The sequence below is a fragment of the Peromyscus californicus genome, unplaced genomic scaffold (assembly GCF_007827085.1).
Source record: "Peromyscus californicus insignis strain IS unplaced genomic scaffold, ASM782708v3 Scaffold_7__1_contigs__length_154581171, whole genome shotgun sequence".
NCBI lineage: Eukaryota > Metazoa > Chordata > Mammalia > Rodentia > Cricetidae > Peromyscus > Peromyscus californicus.
In genome coordinates, this window is record NW_026294595.1 from 77,353,435 (window position 1) to 77,372,586 (window position 19,152).

A 19,152-nucleotide genomic window follows, 5' to 3' on the forward strand; every position below is an offset into this window, starting at 1 on the left:
CCTTTGAAACATTCCTTTGGACATTTTATATTGTTCAAAAATATTATATTAGGAAATATCACCATAAACTTAAATAATGAATCGTTTCATGTATTACACATTGGATACTGGGCTAAGTCAGACTCCTGTCAGCCTTATGAATTATGTTTCTATCTTGTCCATTTACAGACAATACAGTTGAGGCTCAGAGAAGTTTAGCTACTTGGTCTGAGATGAGAGACGACTGGGTTATGAAAGTACTTGCCATTCAAACACGAAGGTCCCTACACCCCCTTAATAAGCTTAATGTGAGAGCTCTTGCCTGTGCTCACAGCTCTAGGGAGCAGAGACAGGAGGATCCTTGGGGGCTTGACGGCCCGCTTCTGTAGCCAACTCAATAAACTCTAAACTGAGCAAGAGGCCTGTCTTTAGCAATAAGATGGGGAAGTTTCAGGGGGTAAAAGCATTTGTTCTGCTGCTCAAGCCTGTTGACCTTAGTTCAACCCCTAGCATCCATGGTAGAAGGACAGCACAGACTCTCAAAAGTTGTCCTTTGACCCTTACACATTCAATTCCCGTGGCAAGATCACCCCCAACATGCATACCTACAGCAATAAATAAAATTCCATTAAAAAAAAAAACTAGACTGGGAACGATTGAGGAAGACTTCTGGATCATTCTCTAGCACCCACACACAGACATGCACGCAAACACATGCACATACATTATTATTTTTTTTTTGTTAGCATTTACTTGTTCACAGAGCCAACAAATGGCAGGCATAACGCTGGACTTCGGTGTCTGTGTCCTTGATCCCTGTTACAAAGCAAGAGCAGAAAAGGCACAGAGAAAGAAAAAGCCTCCATTTTCCTTCAGGTTTTTTTTTTTTTAACTGTGGCCCTTGGATGATATAATTAATGTCTGTTTTGTTCTCAGCCTCTCTGAGCTACTTACCCAGTTATCCCCCAGTCAGTGTTTTTTACCTCCCAGTACTTTTTTTTTCTTTTACAAATCCGTCTCTAGAATTTTAATCATTCTTGGCTCACTTCTCTGACATCTTAACCAGAGAGGCGATGTGTGCTGGAATTGCAATCACAAAAGTGCCATGAAAACCAGAGAGAGAGAGAGAGAGAGAGAGAGAGAGAGAGAGAGAGAGAGAGAGAGAGAGAGAAAAGCAACCACAACCCCAAACTCTTTTATAGCACATCTAGTACATCTGATCTACACAGGAAATTAGAAAACATCACATACTCACATACTTAACTGGAAAAATACTTGAAATGAAATGAAAAATGAGATTTACTGTTATTTAGATTTTGATTAAAAAATGTTTATCCCTTATCTAAGGCTCCAGGACACTGGAAATGAAGAAGCAGAGAGAACGCTTACTTTATAGAACTTTAATGATCTTCTCGTACTATGTTATATTGCTGTTTTTTAAGCCTGTGGTCAAATACAATAGCTTTATTAAAGCTGTGATTCAGTTAGAAAGGGGAATGAATTTTTCTGCCATCGGAGGACTGGTGAGGGATGGGAGAAGCCAGTATTTTAGGGAAAGGAAACCCTTCCCAAAATACAGAAAAATATAGGACAGAAGGTGGCTCACCAGAGGGGCTGGGGTGTGCTCTGCCTGGGCACTGCTTTGCCGAGTTCACTGATAAACAGGGATATTTAGCTTCTGGTCCATTCCATAAGATGAGGAGAAACGTGGTCTGGGGCTGCGTGTGGACACCTGATAAAGTTTGCTTATGTTGTCCCAACTTCCCATGTGGTATTGGTGATAATACTGTAATATAATTACTACTAAAACAATAACAATGACAATGCTCACATTTTTTAGTCATTTGCAATGGGCCAGACAGATGTCCGGCCATTTCTTTCTGTATTTTCAATACTTCCACATACGTGCACATTGTAAGCTGAACAAATTCTCGCCCATGTCCCCCTTCTTCCCTTTCTATGTCGCTTCCAGCTTCTGCAAGTCTCCTTTGTTCCCCTAGACAGTTTCTTTTCTTTTTTTAAAGATTTATTTATTTATTATGTATACAGAAGAAGGTTCCAGATCTCATTACAGATGTTTGTGAGCCACCATGTGGGTGCTGGGAATTGAACTCAGGACCTCTGGAAGAGCAGTTGGTATTCTTAACCGCTGAGCCATCTCTCCAGCCCGACAGTTTCTTTCATGCCGTGTGTGCATGCAGGATTTTACATGTTTGTATAAAATATAGGAACCACAAATGAGAGAAATACACAATACTTTTCAGAGTCCACATTAGTTCTCTTAATACCATTATCTCTAGTTGCCTCCATTTCCTAACAAATAGTAAAACTTAATCCTTTTATGTTCAAGGAAAATACACTGTATACACACACCACATTTTTTTGTCCATCCTCTGTCTTTTGTTTGTTTGTTTTTGTTTTTGAGACAGGGTTTCCCATAGTTCCTGTGAGCTCTCGCCCACTCTATAGTCAAGGCTGGCCTTGAATTCATGATTCTCTTGCTTATACCTCTGAAGTATTACAGGTGTGTGTTATAACCTAGTCCATTTCTTATACCATCTATTTTCCAGAACAATCTCAAGATACAGATACAATTATCACTCGTATTTTATAAGTATGGAAACTGAGGCAGCGAGGTTAACTTACCTAAGTTTGCTCAAGTGATGGAACTGTGATTTAAACTTATATTTTAGTCTATATACTTGGTCGTAATTATGAGACTAAATACAACACTCTGCTTTCCAGCAGGCCATGTGCCCAGGCACTTAGGGATGGGGCGGGAGTAGAGTGAGCCCTCTCCGAGAAACAGTAACCTCGACGCAGCCTGAGAAATGAAGGATTTGGAAGGAAATTGTTGTGGGCCCTCCAAACTAAAGCCGTTCTGGCTCCTTTGAAGGGAGAGAAATGAAGCAATTTCAAAGAGTAGGGAAGGTTAGGGGTCAAGACTAAGCCACCGTAGCTAAGCGATATAGAAATGCAAGCCTGTCATTGCTAAAGTGACAAAATAGAATATCAGGACACATTCACAACACCCTCACACAGTCATTATGGAAATTAAGTGCTGTTATTTCTGAGACATTTTTGTAAGCTATGTGAGGGACATATAACACCACGAACAATTACTGATGCAACAGAAGATGAGAAACTGAGACTCAGGGCAACTCTAATCTTGGCCAATTTACTTAACCTCTCTGAGCCTCAGTCCCTTCCATTGTAAAGTAGAAATATTAATAGTATCTGCCTCACGGTGTTCTTGCAAGGCATAAAATGATAGTAATATAAACCAAGTACTTGACATAGTACACTACACAGAATGAGCCCGATGGAAGTCCATTCTCCCTTTTGGTCTCAGTTGTTTTGAGAGAAATACATTTACCTATGAGTAGAACCTTTGAAGTCTAATCATTCAACAGATACTTACTAAGCATCCTATGTGCTCCAGCGAGGATGTTGCACGCTAGAGATCTGGAGGATTGTCTGTGGGCCTCATGTGGCTTATAGTTTGGTAGGACTGGGTGCTGAAGATAGATAACAAGAGCAGTAAGGATGCAGCTGGAGTGTGCAGGAGCAGATCTAACACATTCTGGAGGATCAGAACATGCCTGCCTGAGTAAGTGGCTGCTTAACTAATGCCTTCAGGGAGAGCGGTAATGATGGTCCATGTGGACTGGATTTTAGAGAGCCAGTGGTAACTGATGTTGGGTGAAGTCAGAAGTGGGATCATGGGTTTGTCAGCCCTGTTGCAGAAGCAAGCTCCTCGGGTGAGACTCAGAGCCCAGCAGCCTCTGCTCCACTAGAACTCTCGATGTTAGAACCCAGAAAGATAGAATTCTCTCTAGGTGTCTTCATATTTCTCTACTCAGTCAAGATTCACAAGAGAAAACAGAGACTACCTAATGTAGCCAAGATTGAAGGTTCATGAGGGAAGGACTTAGAAACTGGGGGATGAGAAGGGTAGCTGTGAAACAGCCAGCGAGGCAGCCCCTGACCATCTGTTCCAGAAACCCCAAAGAAAGGGATTCTCCAGAGCCAGCCTGAAAGCCATTGAAGATCACGCTGGCCCACATGTCAGCTTAACAGAGGAAATAGCTTCTCCTGTTTCATGCTCCAAACATGGGGTCAGGTCACAGCTTTGTCAGCCAGGCTTGACCACGAAACCAGGCAGGGAAGGGGGTTCTGAGAAGTCTAGCTCCTGACCTCTCTTTTCTGAGCCATGAAACGTTTTACCTGGAAAGAAGTGGACTGTGCTTTTATCTAGTCTAGGACACGCCTTTATTGAATGTACTCCAGAGAAAAATATGTTAATCATTGCACTGTCTTCTTATCCACAGGTAGGCATGTCCCCATTCCACAGACATAAAAACACATGTACATGTGACTGGGAACAATATCTCTTATAACTGATAGAAAATTAGATTAGGAAATGTTGGTGCCAGTGGTCTTTCTAGATGCTCATCAGAACAAGGCTTGCAGAGGGATGCTGAAGCAATGCTGAACCTGATATCTGGTGAGAGTTGAGGAGCTCTTTCAATGGGAGTAAAATGTCTGTCTGTCTTGCCTCTGTCCTGTGCTGATCGATCACCTTGATTTGTTTCACAGGGTCCCTCACAAGGACAGAGGGGAATGCAGTTTCTAACAGAATCGTAAGAGTTATCCTTGTCACACAGACAATCTTGAGGGGTTTTGTTGTTGTTGTTGTTGTTGTTTTAAAGATAGTATCTTTTGTAGCCCAGGCTGGCCTTGAATTCACTATGTGTCTTTAAATTCCTAATCCTCCTGCTTCTATCTCACATGGGCTCTGTTTTTGAATGCAAACTACCATATCCAGCTAAACGTGTCCACACACAGGTACAGGTACACGTGTGAGTGTATGTGCATGCGCACACGTGTGCATGTGTATGTGTAGACCAGAAGACCATCTCCAGTGACATTCTTCAGGTGTTAGTCACCTTTTTTTTTAGTTGTTGTTCTGTTTTGCGTTAGTACTTCTCACTCACAGACGAAGCTAGGCTGGCTCTTCAGGAAGCTCCAGGGATCTGCCTGTGTCTGCTTCCCCAACCCCGGAGTACAAACCCACACAGCCAGCTTTTCTTAAGTGGGCTGTGGGGATCAAACTTGGGTCCTCATAGTTGCAAGGTAAACACTGCACTGTGCCATCTCCTTAGCTCTACACTTTTTTAAAAAAATGTTGAAAATTGTAAACTGTATCACAGAGATGGAAAAGTGGACAAACCAAAATCATCACATAGTAAAAAGGCAAAAAAAGAAAAAAATTGCAACAAAACAAGTCTCAAAATCTCCTCTTTCTATCTGCTGCCAGCCGGGATTTCTTCTGTTTCCTTGCCTGAGGCTGCTGTCCTCTCTGCTGATTAGTACTGGGGCTCAGATGGCGCTCGAGGTAGAGCACTTGCCTTCTGCATGAGCCTTAGCATCTATCCCCAAATCATGTAAAACCCAAAACCACCAACAGAGGATGAAGAACATCTTAGAATGTGTCTTCTTGACTGTGTGTTCCTTCTCTCTGGGTAAGATTTGTCCATGCTGTGTGTTTTTGTTTCTTCTTTATGGCTTGTAACGTTCTCCTGTAGTGCTGGGTATTTGGGCATTTTTGGTGTAGGACTGTCAGGAACAGGGATGTTACAAATATTCTAGCATACGCCTCTAGTGACACATTTCTGCTGGGTGCAGACCTATCTGTAGAACGGAACATGTAGCTGGCTTTAGTAGATATTTTCTAGCCAGAAATGTTGAGTGTGATGGGAGCTTCCCAGCTTTTGTCTCTCAGGGGATCACAACAGCACTGCCCAGGAACTCTTTCAGAGAAGCTTCCAGATGTAGATTTGAACCCTGGAAATATTCCGTAAGGAGGAAAATGACTGTGCTATAATAGAAGAGGGAAAGGTGGAGCAGACTCATGGTCTCTGGGTGAAAAGGAAGAGTTTGGAGGAGACAAATGCATACTACTCAATGACTGTGGAAGAACTGTCTGTGAGAAGAGTTTCTTGTGGGGGGCACATTTTCCTTTGCCTTACCTGTACCTGGCTACCAAGGCGCGTCCGAAGTTCCTGCCTTCAGCAGCCTCTATACGCACTGTTGATTTTGGCGTCATCGGCAACACATATTTTGCATAGCGTTTCATGTCAAACAATGGGAAATTAAACATTTGATGTGAAGCAATGTCGAGCTCCAAGGTGGAGGGCGGGGGAGGGGCGAGACTGTGTCTCCAAGTGGCTGGCACCTTGTCAGACGGAATGCTTAATGCAATGCACTTAAGGAAGGGTGTTGATAGAAAGTCTCCTTGTTCTGTGGTGTGCATAAAAATGTTTCCCACTGCCACTTCCCCCAGCCTTCTCTCTGCCTTTGCATGTTGATTTCATCTCATGATGCAAAGCTGTACAAACGTGTTCTCTCTCTCTCTCTCTCTCTCTCTCTCTCTCTCTCTCTCTCTCTTTCTCCTATAAGCAGCAATTACAGTAATAAAGCAAAAAATATTCTTAGAAAAGCCACCTGTCCGTAGACTTTCCTTTTGGTGGTTCACTTACAAGGTTGGGGGGCTCTCCTAAATATTTGTTTAATAAACAAATGAACTGAATGTAGCCAACATCGCAGCAGCAGAGAAGGGTGACATTGGGGATCCCATTCCATTTTGTGCACCAGTTTCCTTGTTATTATTCTTAATGACTTAATTCTGTGATTATCTTTATGCCCTAATAAAAGCGCTTTTAACAATTAGGGGTTGTCTCTCTGAAGTTGTATTTTAAATTAATTAGACAGTGTATTTAACAGCTTCCACTGTCCGTTAATGGTACTGTGCAGAAGAGTGGCAGGTGAGTCCTGTTTACAGTGACGATTGCTGTCTATCTCCTCGGTTTTGTTTACTCTGTGTGTGTGTATGCTTGTGTGTGTGTGTGTGTGTGTGTGTGTGTGTGTGTGTGTGTATGTGTGTGTGTGTGTTAGTTTTGTTTTCTCTACCCATCAGCATCAAAAAAAAAAAAAAAAAAAAAAAAGGCACGATAGGCCAGTGGAACTGTGAGAGTGAGAAACCAGCTTCAATGGTGAGAAGAAAACAATAGTTGTCTCTCCTTTTTGTCTTTTTATCTTTCTCCTTTTTATCCTTTTATGTTGTTGTAACCAGCATGCTGCAGCAGCATTATGGGCATAACAGACAGGAAGCCACACTCTTTTCTTGTCAGTGTTTGGTTTAAGAGGAAAAGGTCTCAACTCCTTGTCACTTGCAGGGTCTTCTACATTTGGGGAAAACTTTTTGTTTATCTAAGAAACACATATAAACATGCACACCCCACAAATGTGTGAATGCCTAACATTTGGAGAATTGAGTCTGGCAGGTGGAAACAAGCCCCTTTGACACATCTCTATTTATTGTGTTATTTTTCCCAACAAAGGCTCAGATGCTAACTAGCTTTGTGAATAATTTGTGGAGGGGAATGCAATCATTTTTCTAAGTCAGCCGGTGGGTTCCGTTCATTGCACTCCCCACCTAAAAATAAATTCTCTGGCTGACTGAGAACACACCAATACTTGCTGCGAGTGAAGCAAACTTATGGGGACCATTAAAGTGCCAGGGCATTGGAAAATAACAGTGGAGTGAATGCTGATTTGCATTTATGTCATAAAATAACTTGTCACCTTCAATTTATCACAGTAATTGGTACCAGAGGAGAATGTGTGATGTTAGACTTGGTTCAAAGCCCCCTTTCCTCACCTCGCAATCCCTGCCTGAAGTAGTAGTGGGCATGCTTCAAAATAGAAGGGGTCTCAGACCTTTTTTCCATACCTTTGGAATTTGAGTGATGAGATGCATCAATATATGCAGGAAAATTAATAATTATCATTAATACACGTTATGTGTTTCTTTTTGATGGATGTCATGCTGAGTGGTGTTTTTATTCATTACTGCAATCAGATTTCACAATAACCTAGAAGTTACATTCTATTGTTGTCTCCATGTCATCCAAGCAAAATGTAAGGCACATGAAAGTGAAGTCACTAGCTCAAGGTCATATAACCAATAGGTAGTAGAGCAAGTATTTGTGGCCATGAGGCAAGACCTTGGAGCATATGACATCAGATCCTTTGCTGAGTTGCTGCCTGAGGCACAACATAATATAATATTAAGGCCAGGCCACTATCTAGGAACACATTCTCAAGATCTTTAGATCTATGAGCAGGATATAATGACACTGACCCAGAATTATCCCCCGCCAACCAAGAGAGACACCTGGCTGGGACAAGTTACCTTTTCCAACTGCTTTTAAGAAACTAATCAAGGGCTGGTGGGTTTTTAGCAGCATAGTGAAGGCATGGTTGTCATGGTTAGAACAGACTGCCTCAAAGTCTGGGATTCCAGTTCAACAGAAAGCAATTTCTCACGGGACATCATAGTAGGTAGCATCTACGTTAGGGCAGTTCTCCAGCTCTCTTCATTCAGCTATTATCAAGCAGACTGTATATTTTATTTCTGTGAATTACGAGTCGTTCCTCTGATGACTTCTTACATGTTTCTGAGCTCAAGTCTTTCGTGTTTCAGGAAGGAGGTCAACATGGCTTCATCTGACTGGCATGTGAACACCCTGAGAAGGCAATGCATGTTCCCCTTTCGGGAGTATGTAAATCACACTGCATCTGATGACAGACCAAGGCTTAGATCTTCCCTCTACCACTGCCTTGGAATCTGGCCAACTCACTCTACTTCTCTGAAGTTGGATTTCCTCTTCTGTCAAAACAAGCTGATGATACCTCCCTGAAGAGCAAGGAGAGTCAAGTGCACACAGTTAACATTGATAGGACACGTAATAGATGATGTCATGAATTCCCATGCTGTCTTTTATCTGCCTTATGCTTTGGAGGGACTCAGCTATGTACACTAGGCTCAGTCTTTTTTTTTTTAATATTGTAGAATATACAGAACATACAATTCTGAAGCATTATCGAGTGCAGTGGCCTTATGTATACACACATTGTTGTGCAACCAGCATCAGCACCTGTCTCCAAAATGTTTTCAGCATTCCAAATGGAAGCCCTGTGCCCATCAAGTGATAACTCTCCATCCCCTGCACACCCTGGTCATCACCTTTATGCTGTCTGTCTCTGGGAGCCTGATTAATCTATTTACCTCATATAAATGGGAGCACAGAATATGAGTTGAACACCTCTGATGCAAAAATCTAATATCTAAAATGTTCTAAAGTGTTGCTCAAATTTCTAATGGCCTCATAATAATAAACCCAGGGCAGATATCGGGGTAAATGCTGAAAGATCAGAGAAACAAAGAAACAAACCATTGCCACATCTTACCTCTAGGACTCCTCAGCCTGAAAAAGCCCCTGAAAAAGGGCTTTAGTTTCTGTCTCTTCACGCCTTATATACCTTTCTCTGCCCAGACATCACTTCGTTCTTAGTGCTGGGATTAAAGACATGTGTGCTTCCCAAGCAAAGGCATGAGATCTCAAGTGCTGGGATTAAAGGTGTGTGCCACCCCTGCCTGGCTCTGTTTTCTCTCCTAGACTGAGTCAATCTCATGTAGTCCAGGGTGGCTTTGAACTCACAGAGATCCAGACAGATCTCTACCTCCCAAGTGCTAGGATTAAAGGCGTGTACCACCACTGTCTGGTATCTATGTTTAATCTCATGGCTTGTTCTGTTCTCTGATCTTCAGGCAAATTTTACTAAGGTACACAATATATCACCACACTAAAGCCTGAAACTTTCTGAGTACCACCGTGATGCCACAAGTGGAAAAATTTCCAAGAAACCTCATTTTATGCTCAAACTTATGAAAATAGTTGTATAAAATTATCTCTAGACTATCTGTGTAGTTATATAGGAAACAGAACTGAATTTTAATTTTGTGTGTCAGTCTTATCCCCAAGATATCTCATTATTTCTGTCTGTCTGTCTGTCTGTCTGTCCGTCTGTCCATCCATCCAGCTGTCCATCCATCCATCTATCTACAAATATTTCCCTCAAATTAAAAATTCATTTCTGGTTGCAGCATTTCAGATAAAGGATTCTCAACCTAGATTTATCCTTTACTGATATTTTGAGACAGCTTCTCACTTTGTAGCCCAGGCCAGCCTGGAAATCACTAGCCATCCCAGACTGGTCCTGGACTCCCCATTTTCCTGCACCATGTACCCGAGTTCTTGGATCATAGTAGTGTGCCACCACACCTTGCTGTTACCTGTCTTTTTGTGCCTGCATTGTTTCACTTAGCACAATGTCTCCACTGTTTGCCCATGTTGTAGCATGTGTCAGACATTCTGTCCTCAGGGCTAAATGCCATTCTGTGTTGCATGTGCATGGTGCATTTTGTTCATCCTTGCATCCACTGTGGGCATTTGGGTTACTCCCACCTTGTGATTGTTGCTGCTATGGGATCAGTGTACAAATATCTGCTCAAGTCCCGGGTCATAATTTTTTTTGGATATACATCTAGATGTGAGAGCGTTGATTATACATCAATTCTATGTTTAGATATTTTGTTTAATTTTTTTGAGGCCAGGTACCTTTTGTATATATTATTTGGACTAGAAGTGATATTGAAAGGCATCCTGTTGGGATTCTCGGGCATTCTTGATAGACTATTCCATCTAATTAGGTCAAGGACCTAGAAGGCAGTGCCATAAAACCAAGCAGAGTATGTTACTCACTCATTTGGGCTCTCTGACGCCTACCTCTCCTCCCAGTTCCAGGTGACAGATTGCCAGAGCAGGAGAAAATAATCCCAGAACAGGCAGCAATATGGTTTAAAACTGTTTTGCTATAGATATGTGTCTGCCTGTGACACTTATCCCACCCCCAGCCCACCCCCTCCTTTCTCTGCTGGAAGAGCTAAGGCAGGCACCCTGGGGTGTGTTAACCCTTCCAGAGCCAGCTTCAGTGATGCCTTCCAAGTGTTTGATGCTTCAACAGCCCTGCCTCTGAGCAGCAAGTTAGCCAGGAAGCTGCCAGTCACTTGGTGACATCAATTGTTCTGTAACTGACAGACACTGAAAAGTCTCATTATCACCAATAACAGGAACACCTCATCCATATCACACCTGTCAAGGCAGTGAAGCTGGGTCACCTATGTATGTACGTGCCAGCAAAAGCTGGCGCTAGCATTACAGACAAGGAGACTCCTGCACCCTTGCCTATTCAGCCCGGTCCTCAGGGGGGAATTGCAGAAGATCAGAAAGAACAACTCTCCCGAGACCAAACTCGTTCTTCTGATGTTACTTTGAACCTGTTGCTGATCTTAGCAGAGGTGAGTTGTTCAGAGAAAGGTGCTGACTTCGGGGCTCACAAGCCAATGGTAGAAAGTTAGGCAGAGTCCTCTGGGCCGTGCAACGAACGGCACTCGTTCAATGGTCACTTGGCAGAGGCGTCTTCACAAGATGTTCAGGCAGGGCTTTCTAGGAAAGTCGCTTTTGACTGCAGTATTGGGAGGCCTGTTTAGAGGCAGAAGTCACTGGCTGTGTTGTAGAGATCTTGGGGTTTGGCAGCAAACGGGCTGGGGTTTGTCTCCACACTAATTGAGTATGGTATGGGGAGGCAAATTAGTTAACCTTGCTGTGTAGTTTGTGTGTGTTTGTGTGTGTGTGTGTGTGTGTGTGTGTGTGTGTGTGTGTGTGTGTTTTACTTTTTGCTCTTTGGGGGGACCCACCACCCAGCTCCCAAATAAATACATGGAGACTTATTCTTACTCATGAAAACCCAGTCTTAGCTTGGCTTATTTCTTACCAGCTTTTCTTAACTACCTTTTGCCTCTTGGCTTTTATCTTGCTCTATTCTATATGCCTTTCTTTCTTACTTACTCTGTTGCTTACTGTATAGCTGGGTGGCTGGCCCCTGATGTCCTCCTCTCCTTCTCCTTTTCTTGCTTCTTGATCTCTCTTCCCAGAGCTCTTCTCCTATTTATTCTCTCTGCCTGGCAGCCAGCCCCACCTATCCTTTCTCCTGCCTAGCTATTGGCCGTTCAGCTCTTTACTAGACCCATCAGGTGTTTTAGGCAGGCAAAGTAACAACAGCTTCACCGAGTCAAGCAAATGCAACATAAAAGAATGCAACCCATCTTTGCATCATTAAACAAATGTTCCACAGCATAAACATTGTAACACATCTTCAACTAATCATCTACATTGCTGCGCCCGGTTTTCCATGTGCCCTCATCTAGATTAGTATATCATGGTGATGCATTTATTATTCACAATAGGCAAGATACGGAGCCAGGGTAGAGGTCCATTGATGGATGGGTGGATACAGAAAAATGTGGCACATATACATAGTGGAATTTTATTCAGTTGGTTTTGGTGGCATACACCTGTAATTTTAACACTTGGAGTCTGAGGCAGGAGGATTAGGAGTTTGAGCCCATAAAAACCATCTGGGTCTATAAAGTGAGACCCTGCCCACACAAACCATGTTTAAATATTGATGTATGATACACAGTATATACTCTATAATTATTAGATATTACTGTTTCATGCTACTTCCATGTTTTTAATGTTAGGTGAAATATAAATAATCAGAGTGTAGGTACAGAATATAAAATTTACACTCAATTATAACACACCTGTGTTGAACCTTCCTGGGAGCAACTGGAAGTGCCATTTCTGTCAAGATGTTTGAGTCTGATGCTACCTCCCACATTCTGGAAGCAAGAAGCCCTTCCTAATCTGATCCTGTCTATCAGCAGAATGTCATGATTAAGTGAGTGTCACCTCTGGAGTCAATTACTAGGGTTCACATTATAGCACTTCAACTTCCAAGTTCTAATCTTTAAACAGGGGCAAAACTTGGACCTGCCATTTAGACCTGCCCAGCATGATTCTTAGCAGGAGACAAAATATGTAAGCAAGGTCATTCTTTTTTTTATTTTTATTTTTTTTACTTTTTAAACAAATTTTGCCTCAAGCTTATTTGTAAAAAAACAGTATAGGGTCCTGATTATCTGCAAACAATGTGTAGGTGTGTCGCCGGTCCGTCTTTCTTCACATTGCCAGACAAAAAACCGTTTTTATGGGGCCTTCACAGGGGCCTGGGCACCTTTGGGAGCCTGATCTGGAGTTGAAGCCTGGGCCTGAGCTGGAGCTGAGGCCTCTGCCTTGGTTTGAACCTTGGGCTTTGGTTGGCAGAACTTATGACCCTTGACTGTGTAGCTTCTAATCTGCTTCCCAAGCTTGCGGGGAGCAATGAAAGCAAGATGGCAGAGTTTGCAGCTGGGGCCCTTTGGCATCTTGGGCTTACCCACCTTGGGTTTCAGGGTCAGGGTGGGGGGTGGGCTTTGATGGCCTCTGCACATGCACTTATTGCCTTCACACTGTTTGCCTGCCTCTTCTTCAGGCCTTTTTTTTTTTTTTTTTTTTTTTTTTTTGTGCTTCTTGGCCAAGTGCATGTACCTCAGGAACTTGGGGTCGACCCCCTTAAGAGATCTGTATCTTTGTGACCAAGGTTTCATGAGGCCATTTCTGTGCCATTTTCGGGATTGGTTGTGTGTGGTGTGGTTCTTGGACTTGGCCATGTCGGAACGGTAATGGGCAGCTCTAAGGTCAGCCATTTTTACTAGCCTGTCTTGCCAGTGCACCCGCTGTAGGTAGAGGTAGAGAATCAGTGTCACACTGGAGCCAGATCACAGTGGCTTGGTTCAGAGCTGATTGTGTACATGTCTACAGGTCTGCATATAGGGGACCTCACCATGCTGATGTCCGCCTGGGAGTGCTTGCACCACAGACGTTGGCAAACAGTATCAGTCAGATGCTCTCACCTCTCCCTACCCACAGCCAGTTCAGCTTTCACCAATGTACTGCTTGGTACAGAAGGGTCCACTAAGCCACCATGCCTACTTTCCCATAGCTTCACTGAGAAGTGAGAGGGGGATTCTGGACAGTTCTAAGCCCAACCAACCAGTAGCATATGGAGAGAGAAAGATCTTCCTTTCTTGGCTCTGTAACTACTGTGACAAAGAACATATTAGATAAAATAGCCACTGTTATGGAAGCATTCATTCATTCATTTATTCATTCAGATAGGGTCTCAATATATAGCCCAGACTGGCCTTGAACTCATAATCCTCTTGCCTCAGCTTCCTTGGTATTGGAATTTCAGGTATGCAGATATTGCTTTTATCAGTCCCATCACGTGCCTATCTATCTATCTATCTATCTATCTATCTATCTATCTATCTATCAATCATCTACTAGCTAGCTACCATCTATTTTATCTATCATCTCCAAGGTCTTTTAATGTAGGCCAGACTGTCCTCAAACTGTCAATCCTCCTGCTTCTGCCTCCAGAATGTTGGGATCACAAGTGTGAGTCGCTGTATTAAGCTTTATCTCTCCTGCTTAAAGAAAATCACATTTATTTAGTGTGTGTGCACATATGTGTGCACACACATGCATGTGCCATGTGGAGGTCAGAGGACAATTTGAAGGAGTCACTTCTCTTCTTCCACTCTGTGGGTCCTGGAAGCTGGATTCAGGTCATCGGGGCTTTACCTGTTGAACCAGGTAACTGTAGCAACAAAACCAAGCCCTGGTAAACACGAGGAGTAGGGGAATTTAATAGCAGGAAATGGAACAATCACAGGTTTAGAAGGAAGGTTGTAGCAAGTGACTTCAAACAGGCAGGTCCCAGGTAGCCATACGCACTTCTAACAGGAGGGACCTTCCTGGCCCAGGATTGTCTCGTAGTTCAGAAGCAGTCTTAGGAAGGGGCAACACAACTGATGAAATTAGTCCGTGTGCCCCTTGATTGTCAGGAAGCAACTAGACTCAGGATGCAACAGAGTCATGACTGCCTCCTCCCAGGCTGTCTGCATAGCTGGATGGATGTTGGTGGCCACAAGTGTGGCAAATGTTCACTCTGCGTTCTTAGTCCACAGGGTGGGAAATTATTGGTGATTCTTTCTCTTAAAGGGGTCACCAACTAAGCCTCCCCCACACAGCCTTTCACAGAAGGCATTGGCAGTCATTATATGAACAGCTCCATAGCTACCAGCCTGCAGGACAGCATGGCCTCCAGGGAAGATGTCAAGCTTTTAAGGCGAATGCTCCTGGTTTACTGAGTTCATGACATGCACTTGGCAGAGCTACCACCAGGAGATGTTCTCTGGGGAAAACCTTAAGAACTTAATTGGGCCTTTTCAACTCCAGTCTCTCTCCTTCCCGCCCAGGGTGATTAACGCCCCGATGGCTTTGATGCCAGCCCCCCAGAATCCCCAGGGATCTATAATCTTGGGATGGCATCACAGGACGAATTGTTTCCTCGCAGGCCCCTGCACGTTTCTGCTGGCACCCACTAAACACTGGGGAGGGTCTTTGGTCAATCTGTCAGGAGCATGCCTGGGCCTCCCAAGGCCTTTGCTCGTTTGGGTGCTTTTCCCTTCCACTCCTCATTGTGATCCATTCTGGGCGTTTCGTTCTCTCTCGTTCGTTCTTTTTTTGTTTTTCTTTGTCTTGTTCGTAACAGAGCTACAGATGATGGCCTCATTTCTGTGACACTATGTGGTGGCTGCAGAAACTTTCAGTGGTTTTGTGTTTTGGGGAGAAATCTGCTAAGAAAATGGCACAAGGAAGAATAAGTAGCAGCACTCCCCTCCGCCCCTGCCCCGACAAAGACGCGTGTCTGATGTCGGGTGACAGGAGGGAGGGGACAATGGGGTAAGCTTCTCATGAGCAGCAACACACAGGCAACCAAAGCACAATGCTGACGCACTGAAATAAGATTATTATTAAAAAGACAATTTTTGTTATGCAACCACCTTTGAATTGGGTGGACATGGGTAGAAAAGAGGCCACTTACTCTTCCCGATCTTATCCTCCTGTGTTGTATCCCAGGGATCAGCTGCCAGTGTTTTCTGAGCCCTTCTTATGTGGCTAGGCATTATCCTCAGTGCTTTGAGTGTGTTGACTTAGGTATTAGTAACTCTTTTTGATGCTGTGGCCAAATACAGGACAAACGAGACTTAAGGAAGGAAAGGCTTATTTGGGGTCCTGGTCTGAGGATACAGTCCATCATGGCAAGGAGGTCATAGGAGTGAGAGGCAGCTGGACCAACTGCATCAGCCGTCAAGAAGCAGAGAGAGAGAGATGGATGCTGCTGCTAGCTACTTTCTCCTTTATTCAGTCCAGGGCCCCAGCCCATGCAACGGTGTCCCCCACATTCAGGATGGGACTTCTCTGCTCTGTCAAACCTTTCTAGAAATACCCTCATAGACACACGGGGATTTGTTTCATTGTTATTCTGAGTTCCATCAACTTAACAATTAAGATTAACCATCACAACTTACTGAAGGGAGTTTTTTTGCTATTCCTATTTTCAGACGAGGACACTGGGGATCAGAGAATACGGGGAACTTGGCTAAGCTGACAGGGACTAGAAAATGGAAGGGGGCTTGATGCTAAAGCAGCTGTCTCCAGAACTCAGCTTTCCATCAGTGTGCTCCACGGTGTCCCGAACAGATAAGGAACATGGTGTCATCATATCCCGCCCTCTGTGCCTGGCACTTAAGGGAGGCCTGTTTTCTTGAAGCCTCAAGTTCTACAGTTCCCCTTCTGGTCCCCATATTGGCCTTCTTTAGTATCTTAGCAGCAGGTGCCTCTCCCGGGCTCTCAGATGAGAGTTCTTTCTGATTGAAAAGCTCTCCCCTCCCACTTTTCCCCTCTGCATTGGCTGACTTTTGCTCATTGCTCTGGTCTTTGTTTAAATGCCACATCCTTCACCCTCCAATGTGAGGTTGTCCCCTATTAGCACTCTTACAGGGCCATGTATTTTCCTGTCATTCCATTTATTACAGTAATGATTTGCTTAATGTCTGTCACCTCTACCAGATTCCACACTCCAGAAGATTAGAAACTGTGTCTTTCTAGTTAACTCACTTGTCTCTACCACCTAACATAGTGTCTGACTGAAAGCAAGCATCTGGGAGCTATTCGGGCCATGAACAGCTTTGCTCACTGTGTTTTTGCCCAATAAATGAAGGCTTTGAACAAAGCAGAAAAGACTTGCTGGGGGATGTCTTCTGTATGCTGTGAATATATGTTGTTCCCATTGGTTAATAAATAAGCTGCTTCGGCCTTTGGCAAGGTAGCTTAGAGACAGGTGGGAAATCCAAGGAGACAGACAGGAAAGAGAAAGGCGGAGTCTGGGGAGACTCCAGCACCGCCAAAGGAGCAACAAGATGTCAGCAGACTGGTAACGTCATGGTCACGTGGCAATGTATAGATTAATAGAAATGGGTTAATTTAAGATGAAAGAGCTAGCTAGCAAGAAGCCTGACCCATAGGCCATACAGTTTGTAAATAATATAAGCCTCTGTGTATTTACTTGGGACCAAGCGGCTGTGGGGCGAGGCTGGGAGAGATTCGTCTGGCCCGCAGCATCGAGCCGGACCAGAGAAACTTCCTGGGTTTAGGATGACAGTGCCACAGGTACACAGATCTGTACTGTTGCATCTTATATGTGTGGGATGCTGTTCAAACTGTAAAAGGAGAAACTAGAACTTATTTTTTATTTTCGTGCTGAGGCACTGTCCGAGAGAATCCTCAGAGTGTTAGCCTGTCAGGTGTCACGCCGCTGGACAGTATGGGGAACCTGTTCAGGAAAGGGTCTTACAGCGAGCGGCTGGCAAGGGAGAAAAGGCACTTTGGTGATTCAGGGCGGTAGACCTTTGTCAAGTGACCTAGAAGTATTTCAGCGGTGTTGCAGCCAACATAACTGGGTTGGTATTTGCAGAACACAGCTGGGCCATAACCATCCCTTGAAAAGAACCCAATAGGGATTTCACACTGAGCACCAAATCGGGAGTTGCTATGTCAGAATCATTATAATAACGTTTTACAGCACTAGTCATGTGCACAGCATCATAGTGTCAGAAAAGGCATGAACTATGTGGGTCTGGGTCATGAATATGACTTTTCAGAGAGACTTTGGATGAATCCCAATCACAAAGGTGGAGAAGAAGAGGGCCACACAGCAACATTTTCTTTTTTTTTTTCCTTTTTCTTTTTTGGATTTTTTATTAGCTCAATGCCTTGAGAAGTCAAAGATGCTTAACCTCCTCTTTCATTAGCATTTTTTGATTTTGCTAATAGGACACTAGAGAGGGGCTCACAAAACGATGAAGCCGAATGTTCTGCCCCTGGAAATGCAAGGTTGAGATTCAATATGCGATGTCCATCGCTCTGTTTTTCTTTGAGTGGTTGGCAGAGTGTGGTCTTCAGTGTCACGAGGCCAGAGATCAAGTGGCGGTGGCTGGATTTTGCATCACTGGGAGCTGCCGCTGAAACAGGAAGCTGACTGTAAATGAAAAGTCATTTTCCCTGGGGTTACTTGACCGTCCTTTAATCCTAGACATAGCCCACCGAGGCAATAGCTCTATCCTCTGCAGCGTCGCTTCCCTGTGTGGGCTCGGATGCTGCCTGAAGGTCAAGCGGAGGGCTCTCTGCACCAGAGGCAAAGGCTGCATCGTGAGCAGCTCTGCCACATGGACTCTTTTTTTTTTCCTCTTGGTCCCACTCTTTCCTTTTCTCTTTTCCTTTTAATCATTTTCCTGGCTTATATCTCAGACTTGCTCGTGGCAAACAGAACAGAATTTGTTATTGACTCCCAGGTCACTGATTTCATGGATTACTTCAGGTCAAATCCTATTAAAGTAAATGTTTCTGTGGTGGGGAAAATCTCTGAGTAACCAAACAGGGCATCTAATCCTTAGGTAAGGACCAGACTATGGCAAGCAGGATTTGATAGCAGAGTTTAGAAGATGCCCAGGTGGACTTTGTTTCTAGCGATAAGACAAATGACATGACCTAAAAACCTTCCCTCTGTAAAACACCTATAAATGTTTTACAAAATATAACAAACATCTTTTTAAATGCAGAGCTCAACTCATAAAAATGTAGGAAATTCCCCAGGGCCTCAAAACAAAGAGAGAACCAGAGGCGTAATGATAGATGTGAAGTGAAAATGGGTCTGCTGTGTGTGTGTGTGTGTGTGTGTGTGTGTGTGTGTGTGTGTGTGTGTGTGTCTGTGTGGCATGAGCACGCATGCACTTGATTTTAGTAGATTAGATTTAACGTGCCCCAGCTAGAGGGAAAGTTGGATTTGTCTAAGGCTCCCTCAAAGCCAAGATCCTCAAAGGAAAAAGCTAACATCTTACAGAAGAAGATTGTT

The 19,152-nt window shown here is 43.7% G+C and overlaps 1 pseudogene; it reads right to left on the reverse strand.

Moving 5' to 3' along the window:
* Positions 1 to 12,997: 12,997 nt before the first annotated feature.
* On the reverse strand, positions 12,998 to 13,501 carry LOC128100855 (60S ribosomal protein L29-like; annotated as a pseudogene).
* Positions 13,502 to 19,152: the final 5,651 nt, after the last annotated feature.